Source organism: Rhinoderma darwinii, chromosome 2, assembly GCF_050947455.1.
Source record: "Rhinoderma darwinii isolate aRhiDar2 chromosome 2, aRhiDar2.hap1, whole genome shotgun sequence".
In the NCBI taxonomy this organism is placed as follows: Eukaryota; Metazoa; Chordata; class Amphibia; order Anura; family Rhinodermatidae; genus Rhinoderma; species Rhinoderma darwinii.
This window is the reverse complement of record NC_134688.1, coordinates 466,671,087-466,686,969: the sequence shown is the minus strand read 5'-3', so window position 1 is coordinate 466,686,969 and position 15,883 is coordinate 466,671,087. Positions and strand designations below refer to the sequence as shown.

General features: G+C 41.5%; 1 protein-coding gene across 3 annotated transcripts in view; it reads left to right on the top strand.

Annotated features, from left to right (window-relative positions):
• Positions 1-15,883, top strand: part of DSCAM (DS cell adhesion molecule) — a 425,426-nt gene that overhangs the window by 293,412 nt on the left and 116,131 nt on the right. The gene's annotated exons all lie outside the window — the stretch shown is intronic.

Genomic DNA, 15,883 nt, shown 5'->3' with positions numbered 1-15,883 from the left:
AGGGCAGTGAACCCGATCCTTGCCCCGGATAAAGGAAAGGCGAGCTACGACTAAGGCCTCATGCCCACTTCAGTTTTTTTCTTCATATCTCACATCCATCACATATCCCGAGAGCAAGGGGAGGGGGGTAATCTAAAACATTGTGTGATATAGTATAATATCCAGCTGTTATAATATCCAGCCTGTAATTTCAGGTTTCTGTCAGCAGATGGCGCCGTAATTCTTTTTTTATTTTTTTTATTTTATTCTGCATTTTTTTCTTTTTTCCTTTTTTCTTTTTTGCACCACCTCCCTGTATATACTTCACACCTACGCAACCAGCCATTTGTCTCCTATAATTCTTTCTATGCAATTACACTGCACAGAACATCAGCGCCTATTTATACATGCCGCCGTGTTCTCAGAGGGGAAGCGGGGCAACGCGTCGTCACGGAGCAAATGTGTCCATTCTGAAATGATGGCAGGATTATTAATTAGTCACTGCAGAGACTTGTGTTGTCATGGAGGAGACGTACAGTGTCCAATAAGAGAGTACACGTAATGTCGCTTCTCCCTGGACTTGCTTCATTACCAGGACTCGCGTGCCCGCAGTGGGACTAGTATTACGTACATTTGTAGAATTTACATTTACCAGATTTTTCCGACTATAGGACACCCCTTTGCTTAGACAACGAAAAAAACAAAACAAATGGCACTAGCTCTGGTGGTTAGGGAGGTGGCTAGGATAGAAGAATGGCCTCATATTTGTTTCCCTGGTGGTCTGGAGTAATGTTTGGCTGAAGAGGGGGTTCACATTTTATTCAATGATGATCTAGGTCAGAGGTGTAACTTGAAAATCCTGGGCCCCCCAGAATCTGTAATAGGGCCCCCCACCTTCCATGTACCATTTATAATACTGGTCTATTATGTGGCCTAGAGGCCCTTCACCCTCTCAGAAAAACTAGGCCTCAATGCAAACTGCTACCTCTGCACCCTCGATAGCTACACCTCGGGTCCAGGGTAGAAGAGGGAGCTAATACCTGGTTGTCTATGGTATAAGAGGGGTTAATATTTTATTCCCTGGTGGTCTAGGGTAGAAGAGAGGGGTTAATATCTGGTTTAGGGCAGGGTTTCCCAAACTGTGGGTCGCGACCCCCTGGGGAGTCGTGTGAAGACCTGTGGGGGGTCGCGAGTCACTCCCAGGTCCCGGTTCCAACTGTATCTGCGTCCTTGCTCCATTATTCACTATGTAGTGATGTCATCGCGCCTGTCTGCACCAAGTCACTTATAACACAGACCAAAAGAAGAGAAGGATCCTCCACTCGTTGTGTGAAATGGGGATAGGCAATTATTTTATTATTTTTCTATTAGGCACTATGGGGCATTTTACTGGGTATGGGGGGCTGATATGGGCCAATATACTGAATAGGGTTAGCTGTTGGGACATTGTACTGTGAGCGGGCAGCTATAGGGGCATTATATTGTGTTGGGACAGCTATAGGGGCATTATATTGTATTGGGGCAGCTATAGGGGCATTATACTGTGTGGGGCAGCTATAGGGGCATTATATTGTGTTGGGGCAGCTATAGGGGCATTATATTGTGTTGGGGCAGCTATAGGGACATTGTACTGTGTGGGGCAGCTATAGGGACATTATACTGTGTGGGGAAGCTATAGGGGCATTATATTGTGTTGGGGCAGCTATGGGGGCATTATACTGTGTGGGGCAGCTATAGGGGCATTATATTGTGTTGGGGCAGCTATAGGGGCATTATATTGTGTTGGGCAGCTATAGGGGCATTATACTGTGTGGGGCAGCTATAGGGGCATTATACTGTGTGGGGCAGCTATAGGGGCATTATATTGTGTTGGGACAGCTATAGGGGCATTATACTGTGTGGGGCAGCTATAGGGGCATTATACTGTGTGGGGCAGCTATAGGGGCATTATATTGTGTTGGGGCAGCTATAGGGGCATTATATTGTGTTGGGGCAGCTATAGGGACATTGTACTGTGTGGGGCAGCTATAGGGACATTATACTGTGTGGGGAAGCTATAGGGGCATTATATTGTGTTGGGGCAGCTATGGGGGCATTATATTGTGTTGGGGCAGCTATAGGGGCATTATATTGTGTTGGGGCAGCTATAGGGGCATTATATTGTGTTGGGGCAGCTATAGGGGCATTATATTGTGTTGGGGCAGCTATAGGGGCATTATACTGTGTGGGGCAGCTATAGGGGCATTATATTGTGTTGGGGCAGCTATAGGGGCATTATATTGTGTTGGGGCAGCTATAGGGACATTGTACTGTGTGGGGCAGCTATAGGGACATTATACTGTGTGGGGAAGCTATAGGGGCATTATATTGTGTTGGGGCAGCTATGGGGGCATTATATTGTGTTGGGGCAGCTATGGGGGCATTATACTGTGTGGGGCAGCTATAGGGGCATTATATTGTGTTGGGGCAGCTATAGGGGCATTATATTGTGTTGGGGCAGCTATAGGGACATTGTACTGTGTGGGGAAGCTATAGGGACATTGTACTGTGTGGAGCAGCTATAGGGACATTATACTGTGTGGGGAAGCTATATAGGGGCATTATACTGTGTGGGGCAGCTATAGGGGCATTATAATGTGTGGGGGCAGCTATGGGGGCATTATAATGTGTGGGGGCAGCTATGGGGGCATTATACTGTGTAGGGACCACTAAGGGGTCATTATACTGTGTGGGGGGCCTACTCAGATGTGTTTCACCCCTCTATTCTAAACTCCTAGCTACGTCTCTGATGGCCACTGATGGACGGGTCGGGTCACATGACCCACCATCTGCGGCCATAGTCGTGCCTCAGCGGATCACCGCACCAGGATACCTTGAGTCCACCCCTCCCCCGCCTGCACAATTATCGTTGTTTTTAATGTTGCAGGAACTTATTTTTCGAATGGAGCTGAGCACCGCCATCTAGCTACGAATAACATTGACATACGTCACACAAATTGGAGCTAAGTACGGTAGTGGGGGGGGGGGGTCCCAGCCAAAAGTGGGTACCAATATATTATTCCCTGGTGGTCTATGGTAGAAGAGGGGGTTCATACTTAGTTGTCTATGGCATGAGAGGGGGTTAATATTTATTTACCTGGTGGTCTAGGGTAGAAGAAAGGGGTTAATAGTTGGTTGTCTATAGTAGAAGAGGTGATGATAAGATTTTATTCCCTGGTGGTCTAGGGTAGAAGAGGGGTTAATATTTAGTTCCTGGTGGTATCGAGTAGAAGAAGTGATGAGAAGGGGTTAATTTCTGGTGTGTTACTCACCCCCTCAGGTTCCAGCGCTGTGTCCTGTCTTCATGCGCTGCACAGATCTAACAGACCACGGCAGCAATCATAGAGGTCTTGTGCCACGTGGCGCCTTGGACTATGGACTATGAGAAGCACAAATTATTTAGCAATATTTTTTATTGCGTCTTGTAGTCCGAAAAACACATTATTTCTTTACTTGCAGCTCCTCGTTTACTGTATTCTGTAAACTGTTGTACTTCATGTCGCCTAGCAACCACTTGACTTCCTGGATTGGTGACCACCATTTGAACACAGGTAGCTACATGCACAAAAATGGTCACAGGAAGTTCTATCTGCTGCGCAACAGACTGCCTCTCCATGCTACACAGACTTGTTTTAGGTCCTTCTCACACAGGCCGATCCAGGGTTTTGACATATTACCCATAATCATGCGATTGGTCGCCACACTATGAATCAAAACCATGGCTGGCCGTGATTGGCTGCCATGGTCACATGACATAACACCATGTTATTGTATCATGATCATAACTCTGGAGCAGTAGGGAATGAAGGACAATTAGTATATTACAGTGTTTTTTTACTTATTTAGGGGATGATTGGGGGAGGGGGAGGTGTGAATTTTGGAGTTTTCTTGCCCCACGCTGATATGTGACACATTTCCTGTATTTTATCTTATTTTTCTGTTTCGATTTCTTCGTGCTACTTCGAGAACTTTTTCGCTGATCATCTTATATTTAAAATGCAGGACCGGTCCCAAAAATGCATTTATTTTGATCCCTCATTTCCTGAACATCTGTGCTTCTTAAGCAAAATAATTTGTACTGTGAACTCCGTTTCATTAATTTTCATCGCTGTTGGGAAAATAGATAAATTATACACAAAACAAAGAAGGCGTAAGTATTCACCCCCCCCCCCCCAGATGATACAGAATAAACATAGATACTCGTATAGCTTGTACAGACTACACATCGATATTCATACCCCAGTAAATAGTACATAGTATATATAGATATTCAACCACCCCCCCCATCCCGACCAGTACGGAATATTCACACTATTCAGCCCACACAGTATTATGCACCATAGTCGCTCAGCACACAGTATAATGCCCTATAGTTCCCCTCACACAGTATAATGCCCCTACAGTGCCCCTCACACAGTATAATGCCCTATAGTTCCCCTCACACAGTATAATGCCCCTACAGTGCCCCTCACACAGTATAATGCCCTATAGTTCCCCTCACACAGTATAATGCCCTATAGTTCCCCTCACACAGTATAATGCCCCTACAGTGCCCCTCACACAGTATAATGCCCTATAGTTCCCCTCACACAGTATAATGCCCTATAGTTCCCCTCACACAGTATAATGCCCCTATAGTGCTGCCCACGCAGTATAATGCCCCATAGTTGCCCCCACAGTATAATGCCGCCATAGCTGCCCCAACACAGTATCATGCCCCTATAGCTGCCCCCACAGTATAATGCCCCTATAGTGCCCCCACACAGTATAATGCCCTCATAGCTGCCCCAGCACTGTATAATGCCCCCTATAGTGCCCCCACACAGTATAATGCCCCTATAGCTGCCCCCACAGTATAATGCCCCTATAGTGCCCCTACACAGTATAATGCCCCATAGCTACCCCCGCACAGTATAATGCCCCTATATCTTCCCCCACACAGTATAATGCCCCCATAGCTACCCACACACACAGTATAATGCCCCCATAGTGCCCATTGTACAGTATATTGCCCCCATAGGGCCTATTACACAATATAATGCCCCCATAGTGCCCCCCACAAAGTATAATGCCTTCATAGCTGCCCCATACAGAATAATGCCCCATAGCTGCCCCACACAGTATAATGCCCTCATAGCTGCCCCAGCACTGTATAATGCCCCCTATAGTGCCCCCACGCAGTATAATGCCCTCATAGCTACCCCAGCACTGTATAATGCCCCTAAAGTGCCCCCACACAGTATAATGCCCCTATAGCTGCCCTTCACACAGTATAATGCCCCATAGCTGCTCCAATGCAGTATAATGCCCCTATATCTCTCCCACATAGTCTAAAGCCCCTATAGTGCTCCCCACACAGTTTAATGCACCCTAGTGCATAGTAAAAATAATAAGGTAAATACTCACCTATCCCCATACCCACGACGAGTGGAGAAGATCCCTCTGCTCCTCCGGTCTGTGCAGGTTGTTGCTCATGCAAACAGGTGTGATGACATCACTGTACCATGCCAGTCTGAGAAGAGCCACTCACAGCCGGCGTTGCATAAAAAATGGTGGAGCGTAGAGCTGACGGCTCCCTGCTCCACCATTGGGTTCAACTGTATCCGCATCCTGGACGCAGATACAGTTTAAACCCGTACATACCACCGGTTGCCCAGGACAGCGCCTGGAATACGGGACTGTCCCGCTGGATCCGGGAGGGTTGAGAGGTATAAAGTACAGAGTAGAGATAAATATTCACACCCCCATAGTCTGTGCAAAGTATGAATAGATATTCACACCCTAATAACAGTACAGACTAGTAATAAATATTCACACCCCTGAAACCCCTCAGTCAGGGGTGTACAGGGGGGACATTCACATTCATTTGAAGGATCTTCTTTGTACAATTCTGCGGGGGCAGGGAGTTACCCTCTTGACATTTCTGACTGGCTGAGATGGTGCATTTGCTATAGATCTCACCTCATTTTAGTTTGACATTTAATTTAAAGGGGTTGTACATGATTAGAAAAATACCACTGCAGAAACAGCGCCACACCTGTGTACAGGTTGTGTGAGGTATTGCAGCTCTGCCCTTTTCACCTTTATGGAGCTGAGCTGCAATACTAAACAAAATCCGTAGACAGATGTGGCGATGTTTATGGGAGAAAACAGACATATTTTGCAAAACCTGTACAATGCCTTTAAGGGGGTCTGTCTGGTGATGGATGGCGTTTTACTGTTATTATGTTGCCGGATCTCAGTCTAAGCAGCTACTTATTATCATTTCTCATCTTTAATGATAAATTTGAGGCAGACAAGTATAGATCACCCTGTGTGGACAACTAACATAATGTTCACTGCAGCAGGAGGGGGGGGGGGGGGGGGTAAATCTATCCCTCAGGCACGAACAATGCAGCACAACAACTCATTCTGCTTTATTCATTTTTGTCTGTATGCAGGATGATGGGTGGAAATAAGTCGCTGACGATGGCAAAAACTGACTACTAGATATCAGCCTTCTGTTTACTATCAACTACTATATGTAATACAAAGGGACGAATACATCCCACTAAATCCCACCATTGATGGTTGGGTATTTTGACCGATTCGTCCTATAATAATCCCTCATGCCGATAATCTCGCAACTACAGTAACAAAAAAGATTGCTTATGAAAGTTGTCGGAAGGTCCGCCTCATTTAGTGTATATGTACCTTAACCAAGATCTCTGCTTATGGTCAGTGAATGAAAACATTCATTGTTTGCATTCAGAGGCAGAAAAACTAACCCTGGCCACATCCTGCACACATGGCAGTAGCACAAATCTTTCTATTGCCTGTATTTTAGGCTGAGAGCTCTTACCTACCATGATATATTGAAACAATCTGACAGCTGCATAATCAGGATTAAGTCAGAAAGGGTTTTCAGTTTCTCTACATTCACTGACTGCAAGCAGTGATCTTAAAAATAATAATTTATTATTTTGTTTAACTGTCCCCCTACGGGACTTGAACCAGCGATTGTCGGATCGCTTTCACAATATACTGCAATACTAACGTATTGCAGTAAATTGGGATTTTTAGAGGCTCCCTGCCTTAATAGGAGTACAAAGATGGCAGACCTGGGGCTCTTCATTAGGCCCCTAGGCTGCCATGACAACCACCGACACCCTGCGTTCGCGTCGCAGGGCCACTATGGAACATCATACCACTATCACTTTCTAACAGCTTAGATGCCTCGGTCACTATTGATTGCAGAATCTAAGGGGATCCACGAGCGGGATCTTGCTGGAGCAGGATTTGGCTCCTTGCAGTGAAGTGTCGGCTGTTTTATACAGTCAACACGCTAAACATATGGAGTGGGCTCAGGCTGTGAACCCGCTTCATACTTCCCCCACCGGCCCCCGCCGCATATATACAGCGGATGTCAGGAAGGGGTTAAAGGAGTTCGCGGCTATGGAAATCCTTTTTTTGTTAGAAGGGTCTCTGATGATAAGCTGATCACAGTATGTTCCACTGCTGGGAACCCCAGTGATCAGCTGTGATTTGTGGGAGAACCTGGCAGCAAGCGTTCAACGTCCCTGCAGCGCCACCACAGGGAAAATGGTGCATTACACAGTTTTCATTGTATTCCATGGGCTGTTATACATGGAAGTGCAGGGTCCTCCAGAGTGAGATACACTTTTTGTAGCCAATCTCCTCTTTGGCTTATAAATGAGGGTCCTGAATGGAGGACCTCCCCCTATTAATTTAGAATGGCCTAAAAGGGTATTTGAAAAAAAAAAAAAATACTGAACCTGGTAACCCCTTTAAATTGCACAGATTAATTTTACCTACGTAGCACTAATCCTGAACAACTTTGTTCCTTAAAGCATAGCTGTCGTTTTAGGTGTGTACATAAGTACAAATGTGAGGAGCAGGAGACTAGCTGCTATGATGTCTCCCATACACAGCACGAAGAGAAGAGTAGATCCTGCTCCCCTATCACGCACACGCACGCACGCGCACACACACACACACACACACGCACACACACCAGCAACATGAGGGACGTTGTAGAGGAGTAATCAGCAGTGTTTCAGTGAATCCAGCACTGGGTTTAGATTGTAGAGCACTTACTAGAAGCAGCAGCAGTGTCTGTGTGTGCCTCTCTGCCTCAGTCTCTATCCCTGTGTAGCAGCTGTGTGACAGGAGCTGTAACTGATAATCTGTCTTATCGCTGCTTCACAGAAGATCTTACCATTGAATAGAGAGTGAATGATCAGTGTAGGAAGGTGGGAGGAAGAAGAACCGGCTGATAAGTAGAGAGAGACATTTTTCGTTAGTTAGATACATGACCTCCTGCAATCACAGCTGATCGCTGGGGTTTAGAAAACCCGAACATGAGTTGTTTTCATTAAGTTTATGTGGTAAACACATAAAAATAATCTGTAAATAGAAAGGTTCAGGTCAGTGCTGTTGTGGCCCTTTTTGTTTTTGCTTCGGGGCCCTCCCTTCCTCTCTTGTGTTTACACTTATAAAATGTTTTTATATTCCATTACCTTGTGCATTTTTCTTTGCTTGTCTTCAGAAAGTTTATTACCCACTAAATAATGATGTTCTCCTACCTATAGTCACGTCCAAGGAGGATCATCCATCTGGTGCCTTGTTATATGCGCGGTTTGAAAAATGAAGCACATTTTGCTTCATTAAAGTCAAACGCATATACAAACACTTAAGACAAATGTTTAATACTACAGAACTTCTAGTGCCAACGTGCGTATCAAGTGTTAGCGGTAGAAATTGTGCTGCCGCCATAAACACATAACTATACATATTCACATGTGCAGTAATGATTGTTACCAGGGAAGGAGCCGTGTTTTGTACTCCATATTAACCCCTGCTGAGTGCGGGAAAGAATGTGACAACTGATTTGTGCACATTTCTAGTTTGAAAAACGAGAATTATGCTGTTAGCCTGATAAACTAAGCTGAAAATCTTTACAGTACTACCACTAAGTACTATATTACTGCCCCCTATATAAGAAAAGAATATACTATAATACTGCCTCTTACTGTATGTACAAGAATATAACTACTATAATACTGCCCCCTATGTACAAGAATATAACTACTATAATACTGCCCCTATATACAAGAATATAATTACTATAATACTGCCCCTATATACAAGAATATAACTATTATAATACTGCCCCTATATACAAGAATATAACTACTATAATACTGCTCCTATATACAAGAATATAACTACTATAATACTACTCCCTATATACAAGAATATAACTACTATAATACTGCCCCCTATATGCAAGAATATAACTACTATAACACTGCCCCCTATGTACAAGAATATAACTACTATAATACTGCTCCTATGTACAAGAATATAACTACTATAATACTGCCCTCTATATATAAGAATATAACTACTATAATACTGCCCCTATATACAAGAATATAACTACTATAATACTGCCCCCTATATACAAGAATATAACTACTATAATACTGCCTCCTATATACAAGAATATAACTACTATAATACTGCCCCTATATACAAGAATATAACTACTATAATACTGCCCCTATATACAAGAATATAACTACTATAATACTGCTCCTATATACAAGAATATAACTACTATAATACTGCTCCCTATAAACAAGAATATAACTACTATAATACCGCCCCCTATATGCAAGAATATAACTACTATAACACTGCCCCCTATGTACAAGAATATAGCTACTATAATACTGCCTCCTATGTACAAGAATATAACTACTATAATACTGCCCCCTATGTACAAGAATATAACTACTATAATACTGCCCCCTATGTACAAGAATATAACTACTATAATACTGCCCCTATATACAAGAATATAACTACTATAATACTGCTCCTATATACATGAATATAACTACTATAATACTGCTCCTATATACAAGAATATAACTACTATAATACTACCCCCTATGTACAAGAATATAACTACTATAATACTGCCCCTATATACAAGAATATAACTACTATAATACTGCCCCTATATACAAGAATATAACTACTATAATACTGCCCCTATATACAAGAATATAACTACTATAATACTGCTCCTATATACAAGAATATAACTACTATAATACTGCCTCCTATATACAAGAATATAACTACTATAATACTGCTCCTATATACAAGTATATAACTACTGTAATACTGCCCCCTATATACAAGAATATAACTACTATAATACTGCCCCCTATATACAAGAATATAACTACTATAATACTACCCCTATATACAAGAATATAACTACTATAATACTGCCTCCTATATACAAGAATAAAACTACTAAAATACTGCCCCCTATATACAAGAATATAACTACTATAATACTGCTCCTATATACAAGAATATAACTACTATAATACTGCTCCCTATATACAAGAATATAACTACTATAATACTGCCCCCTATATGCAAGAATATAACTACTATAACACTGCCCCCTATGTACAAGAATATAACTACTATAATACTGCTCCTATGTACAAGAATATAACTACTATAATACTGCCCCTATATACAAGAATATAACTACTATAATACTGCCCCTATATACAAGAATATAACTACTATAATACTGCCCCTATATACAAGAATATAACTACTATAATACTGCCCCCTATGTACAAGAATATAACTACTATAATACTGCCCCCTATGTACAAGAATATAACTACTATAATACTGCCCCTATATACAAGAATATAACTACTATAATACTGCCCCTATATACAAGAATATAACTACTATAATACTGCCCCTATATACAAGAATATAACTACTATAATACTGCTCCTATATACAAGAATATAACTACTATAATACTGCCTCCTATATACAAGAATATAACTACTATAATACTGCTCCTATATACAAGTATATAACTACTGTAATACTGCCCCCTATATACAAGAATATAACTACTATAATACTGCCCCCTATATACAAGAATATAACTACTATAATACTACCCCTATATACAAGAATATAACTACTATAATACTGCCTCCTATATACAAGAATAAAACTACTAAAATACTGCCCCCTATATACAAGAATATAACTACTATAATACTGCCATCTATATACAAGACTATAACTACTATAATACTGCCCCCTATATACAAGAATATAACTACTATAATACTGGCATCTATATACAAGACTATAACTACTATAATACTGCCATCTATATACAAGACTATAACTACTATAATACTGCCATCTATATACAAGACTATAACTACTATAATACTGCCCCCTATATACAAGAATATAACTACTATAATACTGCCCCCTATATACAAGAATATAACTACTATAATACTGCCTCCTATATACAAGAATATAACTACTAAAGTACTGTCCCCTATATACAAGAATATAACTACTATAATACTGCCATCTATATACAAGAATATAACTACTATAATGCTGCCCCCTATATACAAGAATATAACTACTATAATACTGCCCTCTATATACAAGAATATAACTACTATAATACTGCCCCCTATATACAAGAATATAACTACTATATACTGCCCCCTATATACAAGAATATAACTACTATAATACTGCCCCTATATACAAGAATATAACTACTATAATACTGTCCCGATATACAAGAATATACCTACTATAATACTGCTCCCTATATACAAGAATATAACTACTATAATACTGCCCCCTATGTACAAGAATATAACTACTATAATACTGCCCTCTATATACAAGAATATAACTACTATAATACTGCCCCCTATATACAAGAATATAACTACTATAATACTGCCCTCTATATACAAGAAAATAACTACTATAATACTGCCCCTATATACAAGAATATAACTACTATAATACTGCCCTCTATATACAAGAATATAACTACTATAATACTGCCCCTATATACAAGAATATAACTACTATAATACTGCCCTCTATATACAAGAATATAACTACTATAATACTGCCCCCTATATACAAGAATATAACTACTATAATACTGCCTCCTATATACAAGAATATAACTACTATATACTGCCCCTATATACAAGAATATAACTACTATAATACTGCCCCTATATACAAGAATATAACTACTATAATACTGTCCCGATATACAAGAATATACCTACTATAATACTGCTCCCTATATACAAGAATATAACTACTATAATACTGCCCCTATATACAAGAATATAACTACTATAATACTGCCCTCTATATACAAGAATATAACTACTATAATACTGCCCCCTATATACAAGAATATAACTACTATAATACTGCTCCTATATACAAGAATGTAACTACTATAATACTGCTCCTATATACAAGAATATAACTACTATAATATTGCCTCCTATATACAAGAATATAACTACTATAATACTGCCCCCTATGTACAAGAATATAACTACTATAATATTGCCTCCTATATACAAGAATATAACTACTATAATACTGCCCCTATATACAAGAATATAACTACTATAATACTGCCCCCTATATACAAGAATATAACTACTATAATACTGCCCCCTATATACAAGAATATAACTACTATAATACTGCTCCTATATACAAGAATATAACTACTATAATACTGCCTTCTATATACAAGAATATAACTACTATAATACTGCCCCCTATATACAAGAATATAACTACTATATACTGCCCCCTATGTGCAAGAATTTGGATGAATCACCTTCTTGATGATTACTTTGCATCTGGAATACATAACAGTAAATATTAGAATATTAGAAGTTCTTAAGCTTTTACATTATTGTCTCCAGTCCATTTGTATTTGCTTTTATCGCTCCGTCAGGAATTGTCATCCTCCTCTCGTCATTGTTTGAGTCCAAGTTTAAATATAAAACAAGTAATCTAATAAAAGAATCAAATTAAGAGGCTCTGCACAGCTGTACAATTCAAATACAATTTTCCCCAGCATATGTGTTCTCGTAATTGTGCTAACGCTTGAAGTTTTTTATTCTTCCTTTTAAAAAGCAAATCTCAGAAGAATGTTGGGTCGTCCGCAGAGCTTGCCAACTTCACATACACGATTGTCTATCAGTAGCAAAACACATTCTGCCCGTCAGTTATTACAGTTCACAGTCACTACCAAGAAATGGGATTGCTATTTTTCCATAATTTTTTATGTAAAACGTACTATACTATCACTTATACAGGCCCCTTGTGGATGGGGGTAACACATCAATACCTTTAGAAATCAGAGCTAGAGGGTTAAACTGCCTTTGCCAATTTGTCTGTCAAAGTGCCAGCCAGGGGATTGGAAAATACTGTAGCTTGCAATGTTTGCCCCTCCCCTCACAATCCTCTCAGCCATTCATGAGAGCTCAGTGGGGTCATGTGTCATGCTTCTTGGCAGCAATGTTTTTCCGTAAACCTGGGTCATCTAGAGAACCCACTTGTTCAGCTTTGATGGGTTATTGTACTAACTTGTGCTAAAGCCGAAAATATATATATATTAGTGATGTCATGATACCAGAATTTGGACTTCGATACCGATACTTCGATACTTTGCCAACAGTAATAAAAAAAAAAAAGCTCTTCCATTTTCTGATGTGAGGCGCAAGGTGTGATGATGAATTTCCACGTGCCTCACATTAATAGTAATTAACCCATCATGTTTCTCAGTCCATAATGGGTTAATATGTAAGGTACTGTAATGACGGGGTAGGGAGACAGACAGGTGAGCCCTAATCTACCCGCCACTCAGTCCCTGCCTACTTGCATGCCCCATCCTAGGCGATGGTGTACAACTGGGCGACGGTCCCTACACTCAATTAGTGCACGACAGACCAACAGACAAGGGTACACAGAAGCTAAGGGAAATGGGGCAGTTGCCCAAGGCAACACCGTGAGCAACAAGAGTAGTGAACGAGCCGAGTCAAACCAGGAGTGCACGAGGTACCAAACGCAGAGCAGGAGAGTATCAGTAAAGCCAGGGTCAATTTGAAGCAGAGGACAATAGTACAAGCAGGAGCAGCAGAGCCAGGAAACAGGACAGAATCACAGGCAAAGGAGGAGCAGGAAATTAAGGTATAAATAGACAGAGGGCGGGAGCTAGCTCCGTCTGGCCAGGCTGTGATAGGTTCTCCCAACTCCTCAGCCTCCCAGCCTGAGTGGTAGCAGATCGAGTCACTCTAACAGACCTAGGCACAGATGCAGGCTGATTAATCACGGGCGTCGACAAAGAAGCTGTGTCAGGCAAATCCATTACAGGTACATGGGGTTAATTACTATTCATGTGAAGCACATGGAGGTTAAATTCATCGCACCTCGTGCCTCACAATAAGTGATAGAAAGCAGTGTTTATTTTATTTTTTTACAGCGTACACATCATAAATGACACAAAAAAAAAAGTTTTGCCGGTTATTACGGCCGCACCAATACTGAATGTGTGTATGTTTTATGTATTGAGACTTATTTTAATGTTTATTGTAAAAAAGGTGTATGTGTATTTTTTTTTATTTAACATTACTTTATGTTTTTACTTTATTTTTTAAACTTTAATGTACTGGCATATATCTATATTACAGTACATTAGCCTATGTACGGATAGTACACAGGCAGTTTGGACATACCTAAGTGTGCCCTAACAGGAAATATGGTAGGACAGCCCTGAGGTCCTCCAATGGACCCTGGGCTGTCTGCCCATATATGGTATGTCCCTCAATCACGTCACAGGAATTCCCTGTGACGCGATCCAAGGGGCAGCCCCCCTCCTCATTTTCTCCTGAATGCTGCAGTCAGCTTTGATCGCAGCATTCAGGGGAATAGCGGCGGAGATGGGAGGTTTCACTGATCTCCGCCGTTAAAGAGCGGGGCTGCGGCTGTGTAATACGACCATTGCCCGCTCCTGACAGGAAGTGCGTGCGCGGTCAGCGTGATCGCAGCATTCACGGGAATAACTGCGGAGATGAGAGGTTTCTCTGATGTCCGCCAGCGGGGCTGCGGCTGTGTAATACAGCCATTGCCCCGCTCCTGACAGGAAGTACGCGCGTGGTCAGCATGAGGCGATGTGGCCGGCGCTGCACTAATGAGCGGTGGTTCAGGCACTGAAGACATAACATGGGGGTGGTTTGCAGCTCGCCCGCCATGTTCTGTCTTCATTGCCGGCAATCATTAGTGCAGCGCCAGCCGCATCACCTCATGCTGACCGCGCACACATGTCAGGACTCAGGAGCGGGGCAGTGGCTGTATTACACAGCTGCAGCCCTGCTCTCATACATTCATGCGTTACTATACTGAGCTGTGCGGGCACACAGCTAAGTATCGAAATACATGAAATAGCAGTATCGAACCGTTTGGGGATGCAGAGTATCGAAACAATATCGAAGTTTCGATGCATCGTGCATCCCTAATATATATATATATATATATATATATATATAGTCTGGAAACTTTAATCTGGGAGGAGGTGTTCTCTTTGTTAAGTGGGACCCCATCGATCACCTGTAATGGGTGGACTCGGCAGCAGGTGTTTAATTTCCCTGCAGTGCCACCACAGGAGAAATGAAGTATTACACAGTTCTCATTGAAATCAACATACTGTTGAGGGGATAGTAGACATTCCATCTCTTAGTTCTCCAGTCCCTGGATGGAGGAGTGAGGTGGTATGAACTAGCACCAGCAGGAGGTGCTCTCATGGTTTTTACTATTTTTTCCCCCTGTACTGTACGTGAGCCGCCGGGGGATAGGGGTGGCCTGAGGGTAGAGGCTACCTATAGGGGACTCCAGGTGATGAAAATGACAGGGGACAAGATTAATGAGTTCCTTGTTGGTA